Source organism: Mercenaria mercenaria, chromosome 2 (genome assembly GCF_021730395.1).
Source record: "Mercenaria mercenaria strain notata chromosome 2, MADL_Memer_1, whole genome shotgun sequence".
Lineage (NCBI taxonomy): Eukaryota > Metazoa > Mollusca > Bivalvia > Venerida > Veneridae > Mercenaria > Mercenaria mercenaria.
Genome location: NC_069362.1, coordinates 112,255,350 through 112,268,315, shown reverse-complemented (window position 1 = coordinate 112,268,315; position 12,966 = coordinate 112,255,350). Strand labels below are relative to the sequence as shown.

The 12,966-nt window shown below is 32.3% G+C and overlaps 1 long non-coding RNA gene across 1 annotated transcript; it reads left to right on the top strand.

The window, feature by feature from the left end:
• The first annotated feature begins 9,487 nt into the window (after nucleotides 1–9,487).
• On the top strand, nucleotides 9,488–12,604 carry LOC123564964 (uncharacterized). The gene is made up of 3 exons (XR_006689062.2): nucleotides 9,488–9,579; nucleotides 11,659–11,778; nucleotides 12,379–12,604. It is a non-coding gene; the product is annotated as an uncharacterized LOC123564964 (long non-coding RNA).
• The last annotated feature ends 362 nt before the right edge of the window (nucleotides 12,605–12,966 follow it).

Below are 12,966 nucleotides of genomic sequence, written 5' to 3'. Positions count from 1 at the left end.
CAGTGCTTGGATTTTATAATACTCTTTGTCTGGGATCAACTGTATAAACGAAACGTACTGACTAATGCCTCAGTCAGTTATCGCGCAGGTGAATACATATATCTATACTTCAAAGTAAATGCACTTAGTCTAACTGCATTCTACGGGTAAGTACAAAATAATTCTTTTAATTTTCATAAAAGTATTGTATTTGTTTTCTGGTATTGGTTTACTAAATTCGATAAATTAACTAATGCTAAGCTTGAAAGCGTTTTCCTTTTAGTGATAGAATGGACAATGAAAATATTTATTTTGAGTACAAAACTGTACTGCTTCCTTCATTTGATGCAAAGTTATACAAAGTTAAGTTCATTTGATCTTTAATTATCTGTATTTATTTATGGTTGTTGTTCGTTTAATTCAGTCAACAGAGATGTAACAAGATATTCAAAAATATGCATGATTTTTCTTGTATGAAACATTGTATATTCATTTAAATTAAGCTCCTGGCATCTTGATAACATAACATTGTTTTTTTTTTAATTAAGCTTTGTTAAGATACATTTATGATTCTTTCCGAGAAATTATTTTCTTTACCCTTTTGTAGTGCTAACATAATTAGCGTGTTCTCAACATAAGATGGCGAAAGTATTTCTCAGACCTGGTCCCTAGATGAGACGTAACTATATACATGGACAAGTATTTGATCCCTATGTGCTACATATATAGTTGTTAGTATACCAATTTTGCTACAGTTGCAGTAGTTGAAAACATTTAATATTTTGTCACATTCAAAGAATATGTATGAGTACATTAAAAAGAAGATTTAGTATACCAGTTATTTTTATAAAATATAGTAGTTTAACACGAGGTGCTTTTTCAAAATACTACATGTAATTTATTGCTGTTAAACACTTCAGATCTTTCCATTGAATTTTATTGTCACTAATTTTCGCCAGATTTCGCGTAACATTTCAGTGTATATTTAAATGCTTTACATAATGTGGAATCTGCTGATTTTGTTGTAGTAACGGTGAAGAGCACAAAGAAAAATGCTCTTGAACTTGTTATTAACGATACCGCGGTATAATTGTTTCAGGCAGGTAGCTATATCATTAGTTTATGTTAAATTCTATTTCTTTATGTGTTAATGTCACCGATAGTATTTAGATCATATGACGACTTTCCAACTTTCCACAAGGTGCCAATTTGGACATCATGTCTGGTCGTCGCCAGCTTGATAGTTTTTATATGAGCGAAGAATGGTTAACTCACAAAGATAGTAATTTAATGATTCGAGGTAAATAACCTCAACCACACGGCAACGGAGACCCCATGTTACATTCCTCTCATCTAATTGAATTAAAATCACATTGTACGATTATCACTTCTTATTCACATTTTGCCACACATTACATTAAACTGAATTTAATTGCACCCAACGTATCATAAATAATAATAAAAAAAATTACATATTTTATCTTTTCCTTAAGTTATGATTGTAAAGCCAACGTATAAGATTATTAAGAATTTTACATCAAGTCGTCTACTCTTTCTCTTCGACGTCGCTTTGAGGTAGCATCAGTCACATTGCAACGAACTTATGTTATGTTGTTAAGAAATAGAGCACTATTAAATCTTAACGTATTGTTGATAACGTTGTCCTCTTGAAATTAGCTGCAATATTCAAAAATGATACTATCACACGTGATAATGGAATAGAAATATCAGCTATCAGTGTATTCCTACACTGTATGACAATGACAAACATTTTCGATATTTGGCACCTCAGAATTCCGTTGTTTCCGTCTTCAGTGGCATATATGATTATATTGAGAAAAAAATGCATAACTTTGACATGATAAATGTTATGACGTGTTTGTTAGAAACTATTGGTAACAAATACTGATGTTTTGCTTAATCATGTTCACTACAGTTATGCATATTTTTAATAAATAGCGAAAAAACTTTCCTTTCAACAAGGTTATTATTTTTTCCATCAAAGTAACCTAACTGTATATACTCCAGTACACGCTGCAAACAAGATAAATTAACATGGATTCAAACTTCCTGAACCGATCACGATGCGGCAAATTTATGTCCGTAATTAAAAATAACGTCATGACGTTTCAAAGGCACACAGAAACATATAGTTTTGTCTTAATTTCATTATCTGTAGCGTACTGTTATGCATTATTAATGATATATTTTTTTCTGAATCAAGTTTCGAACTATATGGTACAAAAGGCAACTATCAAGTAATCTGGATTTTACCTAGCAGTTCCACGAATACCGCAAATGTGCAAACATGGAAAGTGTGCTAAATATAGATCTTGGTCATTGAATAAGAGCAGTAAAATGGAAATAGTTAACACATATACCCTATAGGTTGTGCGTATATATAAACTCTTTTTTATTTTGAATGTTCTTTTGTCTTCAATACAAAAATTGAAAAATATGACACTGGCGAATTTCTAAAGGTAAATCGACAGTTAAGTTTCGCAGTCGATTTTCTTTTGCCAGCCCGATTTGTTTGACACCTCCAGCAAGAATAGCTTGGTCATCCACAGCCAGTTTCTTCTTTTTTGGCTCATAGCCTCTTAGAAGCAATGGATTTTGGCAGTCTTGGATACAATAATCAGATTACACTACCGTATAAATAAAATTGACAATACTGACGTAAATAAATGAATTAGCGCAACGACACACAATAAACTGAAACCTCGCATCCGATATGAAATTCAGACGTCAATATGGAAAAGTATTTTTCTTGAGCATTTGATAATTGCCAAATATCAATTCTACACCCTCCGAAAAACGTTTACCAGGATCTCTTAGCTGCGCTCTTGTATAACAAACTATTGCTAGAGCAATAATGGTAACGACAATATAAGTAAGCTTAAATAGAATAGTAAAAATAAAAACAGAAACAAGATTTCTTTAAGTAACTTTTGGAGTTTAATCTTAATTTTGTATTTAATTATATATCTTATGAAGACAATATTAGTGCGTGTAAATTTAAATGTGAAATTATGCAAACGATTGCTTATAGTGAACTAAGTGTACTTCTCAAATTAAGATTACGTGAAAAAGATAATAATAAAAATAACTTTCCATTGATACAAACATATACATGTATTGTAACTGGCCATGTTAACCGTAAAGTAAAGCGAATTTTCTGACGTAGAAATATAATTAAACAATACAGCTAAATGGGTCGGCCTCTAAAAATGTGTACGCTGACTGATAACATAAACTCAGATATGTTGCTCATTTTTATATTTGAAAAGCATTGACAATATAAAAACCCAAAACGCATATGGATATTGTGCCCATGGATTTTATTTCATAAAACATCTATTTATAAAACATGCGATATTCGGAAAAAAAATCTAAGAAAGAAAGAAATATTCTAACATCACCTGATAATAAAGCAAACAACAGCGATGTGAATTTAAATAATTAACAATCTTGACGGAGGTTCCAAGTATTTGTTTTAACGCAGTCATAAGACATTGATATAGAAAATCAATATAAATGGGAGTGAATATCGTGCTGTGCATAATCGCAGGTGGCTCATTCATTCCACATGATATTGATGACAATATCCATATGATATGACAAAATAAATACCTTAATTAACTACAGGACAGTTCGTACAAAGGCAATATAAAATATTACTGTTTTATGAGATTATTTAGCATTTGATTTTGTTTTTCCACTAAACTTTATATTATATATATAAAATGTCTTTAGAAGTGACTTAAGGACCTTTTAAATTTTGAAAATATCATCGATTCGTTACACTTTATGTTTTGTTAAAGGCAAATCCTTATGTAAAACTGTGACTTGTATCACCATCCCATAAGTTGACTTGGTATGTAAATGAGATACTAAAGTGATGCAACTTTCCATTTATCAATTATGCAATAAGCAAATTTACAGCATATATTTGTAAAGTCTTTAAATGAAAGAAACATAAAACAGGCAAATGGGGATAAAACACAGGAAGAGGTAAGTTCACAGTGATCATTCCCGCTAATAAATCAGGCACTTACACAATGATATTATATAATGTTTAAAATAATGCTTTTCAAAACTATCAATCTTCGAATTAAGTTTGCAAATCCGAAAGTTTAAAAAAATCAGCTACCTTTTGTTTTCGACTTTTCTTTGATTCATTGATACCTAACTAAATTTAGGGTCTCGTAAAGAAATAATTGACCATTTCTTTAATATGAATTCTTGCGACAATTTCAAATTCGGTCTTCCCGTGGGAGAATATTTTCCCCGTGGGTTGTTGGCTATTCCAAGAGACCTGATACTTTGGCTTTCGTAATTATATACAGTGTAAATAATTTATAAAACTTATTCATTGTAACAACGTGTTCAATGTTTTAAGCACTGGAAGACTACAGTGTTTCTAAATCTTATTGCTTATGTAAAGTCTGCTAGATCTATTTACAACTACAGTAATCATCTATTTCATCTTTGAAAGTAGTGGCGATGTTTAGTCGAGAGCAGGATCGCTTGTAATCATTATGGGAAGACTTTGCAAAAGTTTTGCCCAAAAGTGTTTGTCACTCTATTTTATATACACATGCGTTTCCAAATATAATTTCAACTCCTCGTAAACAAGTGACGTATCTAGATCCTCTAAGATAATCAGCACCATGTTTATATTTCTATCCCTTAGGAATCTCATGTGAGCCTCTCGGAATTCCATGTTGCACCAAGCACTTCTTAGAAACTTGTTTGAGATGACGAGTAAACTCGTATGACTAGATTCTATCGCAACAAGTATGTTTTCAGATATGGTTTTACCAGGTGCAAAGTTTCTCTCACCTATGCACACTTTATAGGGCGGATCGTGATGTTCAAGATTATTTACAATATCATTAATTATATCGTCGTCTTCACACGAATGTGGTATAAAGATATCATAACGTAAACGCCGATGTTTCCTCTTCCGGAAAGAGTATCTGCAGATGTCAAAATGTGATATCATAAAAACGTGGATGCTGTTTATTTTGCAGACAGTGACTGATACTAGTATAACAAAAACTAACAGTGATCCAACGGTAATGAATAATATGTCAAGGAATGTAAGACTTGTTTGACAAACAAATTTGCTGTCCGGAACTTCAACCAATCGCTTACCTTTTCCATGTCCAGTTTCGCATATTATTTTATCTTGGTGATAAATATGATTTTTGTTTGACAAAAGCCATTGTTTCATCCATAATGTATGGCAGTCGCAGTTGAATGGATTTCCATCAATGGTTAAAACTTGTCCTTCACTAAAATTAAACTTCTCGAATGTTCTTGGAATATTTTCCAAATTATTATCATGCAAATATATTGATGTGTTAATTCTCTTAAGGTGAGGTGAATCAAGTTATCTGATTTAATATTGATGTGTATCTTGTCTGCTACTGGACATGTCAGAGGTAGATCGTCTGCATGGTACTGACCTCTGCAGTCTACGGTAACAAGGCTGATGGCGATAGATTTTGTACACGTGCAGGAATCTGGACAATCTTCAGTGACTGAGCAGTTAAATTGGTCAGCTTGTACCTTGCGAACCATCACCCCTTCCAAACTTCTAGGACTTCCACACGTGATTGAAAATACAGGATTATCTGGATCCATTGTATAAAACTTTCTAAGCCCTGAGGCTAAAGGAAAGAGAGCACAATCACAAATAAACGGATTAAAACGTGCATCAATGCCACAGTTCCACAATTGTAAGAACTGCGGGTATGGGTGTGTAAGATTAAACATTTTGAAATAATAGTCTACGTCAACAGTCGTTATATTATTATGTGTAAGTACAACGCCAATATCGGTTAAATGTGAAAAATTTTCTACTGTGATATTGATCGAATTTGTCATTGTACTTAAACTGTTTAATGAGGCATTCACTATTATATGTATCTCTTTTGACAATAAGAGTTTGCTAACTAAACTGCTGTCCACAGATGCCAGGTTGTTGCGAACAAGGTGGATATAATCTAACGCCTTTAATTTGACATTAAATGTCCCATTCTCAATTACTTGTAAGTTATTATTGGCTAGCGAAAGTTTCTCTAGAGATTCTAAACAATCAAGATTTCCTTGTCGTATAACATGAATATCATTGTTATCCAAATGAAATTGTTTCAACTTTTTACAAATCTGCTCTGATGCATTAAAAGAAACTGTTGATATTTCATTGTGTGATAAGTCTAAATTTATAAGCCTGTTTAGTATATTTAAATATTTTGGAATAGTCTTTAAGGTATTAGGTCACTAATAGTAATGTTTACAAAATGGCCTTTGCTTGGTATATTCTGAAAGATAACCGTGTTTTGCACTAATTCGCAAATTTTAAACAACTTTTACCGTGCCGTTTTTAAAATTTTTTGAATAACTTATGGTATCTCCTCAAGCTCAAGTAGAGACAAATTTCAAAGTGATAGCCACTATCCAAAACGTTTGCAGAGAACTCATTTTACCATTAATTTCAATAGAAGAAACATCAAACTATTGGTAAACAATTATAAAACACAATATAAAAATGTGAATATCATTTTTTCTATGATGCCTCAAGTAAACGGATTTAATGAGACAGAATTCATACTTCAACATTGAAAAAATAAGGTCGAATGATGTGTTTCTGTTTTGAATTTTGCTTACTCCATTTAAAAATAACCATAGGGAAGACGTAAAACCTACCTAAATTTCTTCCACAATATATAATCTAAGAGTAAAAGCAAAATAGAGAACTTTCACCGTGCGTAACTCAATATTTTTAAAGATTTGTAACTCTACCCCTTCTGTTTAAGTAGTAAATTCTCTTTGAACACCAAGTAATTGCTTATAAGATTCATCTTTGTCCATTTTGTACAAAACATCAATAATAAGTCTTGAAAGAAGTAAAAACTTACTAGTAAAAAAGGAAAATAAGGAAAAAAAAATTTGGTCCCAGTAGGGCTTGAACCTACGCCCCCCTTAGAATTGCAGTAAAAGTAGGTTTATGGTAGGAATTGAATACTCTTCAAAAAGGAGGTTCTCTATTAGTGATCTAATACCTTAATCTACTGTTACTAAATACCAGTGTTTCAGCATGATTATAAGTTTCTAAACACTTTATAACATTTTCTTCGATGAAACCATTGTTTATGACTAGTTTCGAAGAGCTGTTACAGAAATCACATGTAAAGTCCGAGTTGTTTTTGAAAAGTATTTTCGAATACCCGGGCGTAGTACTCAGATATAGAAAGTAGGAAGAACGGTGTTGCGATGTATTTGATCATTCTGTGAAGTTGTAAAAAAGATGCACGCTGACGCTTCATTATATGATATCCTTTCCCTTTTCTGGTTACCATTTCTTCGAAATGAACATCTTTTAGAACATTCTAAACTGTCCCACTCCTAAATCGACGGAGAGTACAATCCGCTGAAAAACAAACAAACTTTCTTTCAAAAATAGATAAAACAAGTTAGTATGCGAGGAGCATTTGTTTTGTATAGAAATGCTGTCGACAGCTTAACCCAAATGTCGTGAATTAAAAGCCATCGTACTAAAGGTAATTTAACGTTCACGTCTTCAAGAATGACAGTAGTACTGCTTTTCTGAATGTAATTTTAAAAAAATTGGAAGCTTTCATAAGATTCGAATTAAAATAAATATTTAGCATAAACTAAATACATCTATTTCAATAATCGAAATATAAAGTCCCTAAATAAAATTAACATTCCTCCAATTTTCATTCGTACTTGTTGGTTGAGTTTAATATGCTACTAGCACAGCTATAGGTTATATGGAGTTTTAGTCGTTTAACGTACGCCTCGTGTTGATAATAACTACTGGGGCCTTTCCGGGGTTGTGGGGTTATTGTCACCGACTGCAAATCAGTTACTCTCACTGATGTGGCTTCGGAAACTCCCTCGGGGTATAGAATTATTGTTCATTTAAGAAAGCCATCCGGATGGCTAACAGAAGGTATGCAGATCTACTAAGATGCTCGATAAGGCATGAAATAACGCTCAAATGGGCAACTGGAGTTTACTCTGTAATGAAACGCAAGAAATGTCGCCGTATTTGCTACATTGTGGTGTGGTGGCTCTAACTCAAAATTGTGTACGTAAAGCTTAATGATTAACACTAAATGTATACGCTAGGAATATGTTACTAATGAACATGTCAGGCGTAACATAAAATGTTTAAAATTGCTTTCGGTATAATAAAAATCAGATCCAAATAATAGCAAAGTTTCATTTTGAGGATGAAAAAGTCTGTAAGATGACAGCAGTCCTGTTTTTCTTCAGGAAGTTGAGCTACAATTGCTCTTTTCTTGCCAAATAATGCGAAAACATGAAATTATAACAAAATACTTTGCAAGAAGAATCGGTCATTAAGGGCAATAACCAAAAAAAAAAAAAGTTCCAAATCCCTTAAGTCTTTTACAATGTTCTTTTCGGTGACATCTGTCGAGTTATTGGGAGGCCAAAAACTAATTTTGAATGATTTCATTTACAGCATTATACGTAATATGAATCGATATTAGTAATGGAAAAAACACAAAACAATCCAAACTTCTTTATGAAGAAAGTCTAGCAATAAATTAACACATTTTGTTCCGAGCGGTGACATAAAATAATTTGACAAAACCGTAGCACTAACGGCAAATTGTGTGCGGCCTTAAACACCTTATTAATCTTATTGAACTTTATTGTATAGCTTTTGATCTATGTTTATAACGTACTGATTTCCACTTAAATTATAATACATTTGTGCACTGGAGGGAATATAAAAGGTTAGTTTAAAAATTCAAAGCATTACAGCTCATCATGTTTTCAGTTTAAACTATATAATATAATGTATTTGCTAAATAAATCTAGGGGTACAGAGTAATTTACATATTTGACACGCGTCAACAATATTATCTGCCAAACGCATAAGGTAAATGGTAACTTTTTGCATTATGCATACAATAAAATGATACTTGCTATTTGAAGCAACCCGTCTGCTTTTTCTTTGAATAGCAGTTTCTATTTGTTGCGGACCTACTTTGCGATGCATGTCTCTGGTTGTGTTTGCCGTGCTCTTTGCTTTTAGAAAACCTCCCAATACATTTTAATTTTGCTAGTTTAATGTCACTACCACACATCATAACCATCAATTCAACATCATACGGTTTCCATGGAGATTTTGTAAAAGAAGGTAGTTAACGCTGTAGTTAATCATTAGCCTGCTGGTGGCAGGTGATTCTGCCTTTGCGACCTGTGAAGACCATGATCAGCCTGCACGACCAAGATCAGCTTGCATGTCCGTGCAGGCTTATCATGGTCTGCACTGTTCGCTATTGAGTCAGTACATTTTCTGTGAATATTTCTTTGAATAATAAATGGTATTGCCCGTATTGAATGATGGACTAGCCTATATCAGAAATTTAGCAGGCTAAAGGTTAAGCAAACACATCGTATCCGTAGCGTCGCTTTCTACGTGTTCCTTTTCTCTTGCAGCAGAAAAGATGAAAGTGTTTCTACATTACGGTCCCTTTCAGAGATGAAATGGTGTTTACCACTCGGAAAAACCAGTGACTCCGTTGATAGGTAAGTTATAAGAATACATTTACATTTTAGAAATATTTTACTCTCATTTGTTTCTGTTTCCAGCATCGCATCAGACTTTTATCAAAATAGTTTCAGTCGAGCTGTATTATAAAAATCATCACTTTGAGAGTTTTTTTATTCTCAGATATAAACGAAACATTAAACTTAATTTAGTATTATTTTCAGTTAAAGCAGAATTCGCACATAATGACGGTAAAATCTGAGGTCTTACTATAAATTATAAGACACATTTATCATTTAATATATAATGCATGTTTTTAGTGAAATCGCAAATCTGCTCTGCTGGAAAACTATTAAATTCCACTTTAAAATCAACAGCATTGACAGTAAAAATAAATTAAAATGTCTCCCAATAAGATGGTCTGACAGGATTAAGTAGAATTTCTTTAAGATAAGATTTATGAATTTATGATAATCTCCGATTATCTCATTCGTAATGTTATGCTAGCTTGAAGTTCGTCCTACTTTTTGACATGTACTGGCTTGGTTTATATTAATATAATGTAATATTTAAGGAGGTAGGTTACCTTGTTACCAGGGTAAATTCAAATTAGTTGAACCGCAGGAATTTTTTTAATTTCGTGTAATATGATGTTTTAACTGCTACAATCTCAATTTCGTTTATATATGTCCCTTTCAGTTTTTATCCAGGTTTGAAGAACATGACCTTCCACAGGTATTTTATATTGAAAGAAGAAGGAAAATACGGATATTTAACACTTTTCAGCATATTTTAGTTTCACTGATATCCGTAGAAGTCTGCATAATTGATAATTTTACGCGTTAGCTTTCTAATATAAGCTTAAAATGTATATGTCGCGGGGCTCGTGTTTCCATGATAACGCAATTTCTCTCATTTTTAAACAACTATGTATAAAAACGGGGTTTTCGACGGCTTCAGTGCCATTCTGCAAAATACCAAGCACTTTACATGGTACCCTATTTTTCTAAAAGTTTAAAGTAACCATGGCAACAAAGATGTTTAAATAGCTTATATCTTGCTTTTTGTCGTAATTTCTAATAAAAATATTGAATAAAATTATCTTTCTTGTTAATGTAGCTTTAAAACATATTATTTCTAACGTAAGTAATATTTTCATGTTATTTGCATTTATTAAAACACATTTCACAGCTTAAAATACTTACTGCAGTACCCTTCGTCTGGCATTTTTCATGGAAAAATCGTTCGGCATGCTGCTATTATTCTCATGGATATTGTTGAAATGAAAAAAATAAGCCGAAGCTGTGTTCCTCAAATAGACCAGTGTCAACGCTTTTGAATTTTACATTTAGATATATAGGTAACGGGCTTCGTTTCCATGGTAACATCAATTAAATTCAAGAAACCACAATATTTTCTACCGAAATTTGAACTATTTTAGAGCTTAGTTTAAGTATATAAGTAACATATTGTCAACGGAAACTGAAAAATAGGTATTACAAATCAAACTGCCAGTTTTTTTTATTTGAAAATGGTCGTAAAAAGTAACCTTTCACCCGACTATATTCCAAATAACATTGGTTACCATCATCCATTTTCTTACATTCCACATAACATTTCAATATTATTACATAAAAGAAGCAAAATATTGATTATTATTCAGAGCAAAAGACTCATAAAAATAGTTCAGCAAATAATGGCTGTTTGAAAATAGTTCAAATAAAGAAAATGGACAGAATTACGCTATTAATTTTGCGTGGTAACTGACACGTAACGTCATGACGCCAATGACGTCATTTTAAGGCAATATTGCTTTGAAGCGTTTCTGTGGCAATTTATTCATTATTTCTGCATTATTAAACCATAAAGCGTCAGATTGGAGACAGGTTCATGATTTGTTTTCAGAAGAATGGATATACAAACACATTTAATTTGTCGTAAACGTCATCGTAAATCGTCGCGTTAGCTTCCGGTTTGACATGCGCACATACAAATATTAAGGTAACCTACCTCCTTAAGAGTTTTGTAGTAAAGCCTGCAAGAGGCACAAGCTGAATCTTTAAAAGTAGCATATGAGTTGAATATGTAAATTAATATATACCTATATATTAATGTAGATGGTCTTGCGTCAGCTGGGTTTACGGTGGTACCTGTGCAAGTTAAGAGCCGCGATGCCTGTGAGCTACATATAGACAAGAAACGTGTTTGGAAATGTAACATCCAAGAGCTTTTTACAGGTTTGCCAATACATAAAATATCACGTGTTTTTGAGCGCAATAGCGGATGTTGTTAACCTGATAAGTTCGAATGTGCTATCATTATTGTTTAAGTGTTAAAGGTATCTGGAAATATCCATATGTGCATGCAAAATATGTTTTATTACACTGAAAAATCAAATATAACCAACTGATAAACTTGTAATGAAATACATATAATTAAAGACATCTGGTCTAGACTTTAAAAAGATATTTTTAAATGAATATTTGTACTGGCTACGTGAAAAAAAATGAAACGTCTATTTTTTGTCACGATCGGTATGTAAACTAATTAAGAAATGAAAAATTACATCATGTATCCAGAAAGCAAATACTCATTCTCTCTATATAAGAACATCTCAAGTAATGTGCTTAATAAAGAAACACTAGAATACACCAATCGTAAAGTTGTATCAATATAATTATGTTAAACACATTCATCGATGTTTGAGTTGTACTGGTAGCTCGTACTATTACAGAAACTGTCAATACTTCAATTACACGATTACATTACTTCATAAGTATTTGAAAGCTGTAATGAACATAGTGTATTAAGTTCAATGGTTACATTTCATTTTTCAGTCACTGTGAAAAAGTCCTCATTAATCAGAGATGCCATAAGAGCCTGTGAATCTGCGAAGAAAATGTAGTTCTTCTTTCTGACTTTCTTGGACGTTTACAACTCCACAACGTCATTTTATAATAGCACAGCAGTTCTTCATTTCACATTCCTAAGCCTAAAGGTTTAGAAAAGCTTTTTGGTGGAATACGTTTTTCTGTTTTATACGTGATGAAGAAAACTGAAATTGAAAAGAAATGCCATATTACTTTAATCTCTTCCAGGAAAGGTGTCAATATTTCAGTGACTGTGTTAGGTCTATAAACGTACTTCATGTTTTAAGATTCTGCTAACTGTACATTACTGAGACCAGACAGAAATGATATGATTGTCTGAAAATAAGGGACAAACATTGAAAACGTCGTAGATTTTCAGTTTTGTACAATATGCATTAAATTTTATGCAATTCATCCTGTTTTATTTATTTTTGTTCTTGTCCTTTCTCCGACGTTTAACCTAAATAGCATAGAATAAAGTGTATATAAAAAACTCCATGATACATAAGACTTCGTTTAGTCGGCCTAAACCATCAGAAATAATGACGCTTTTAA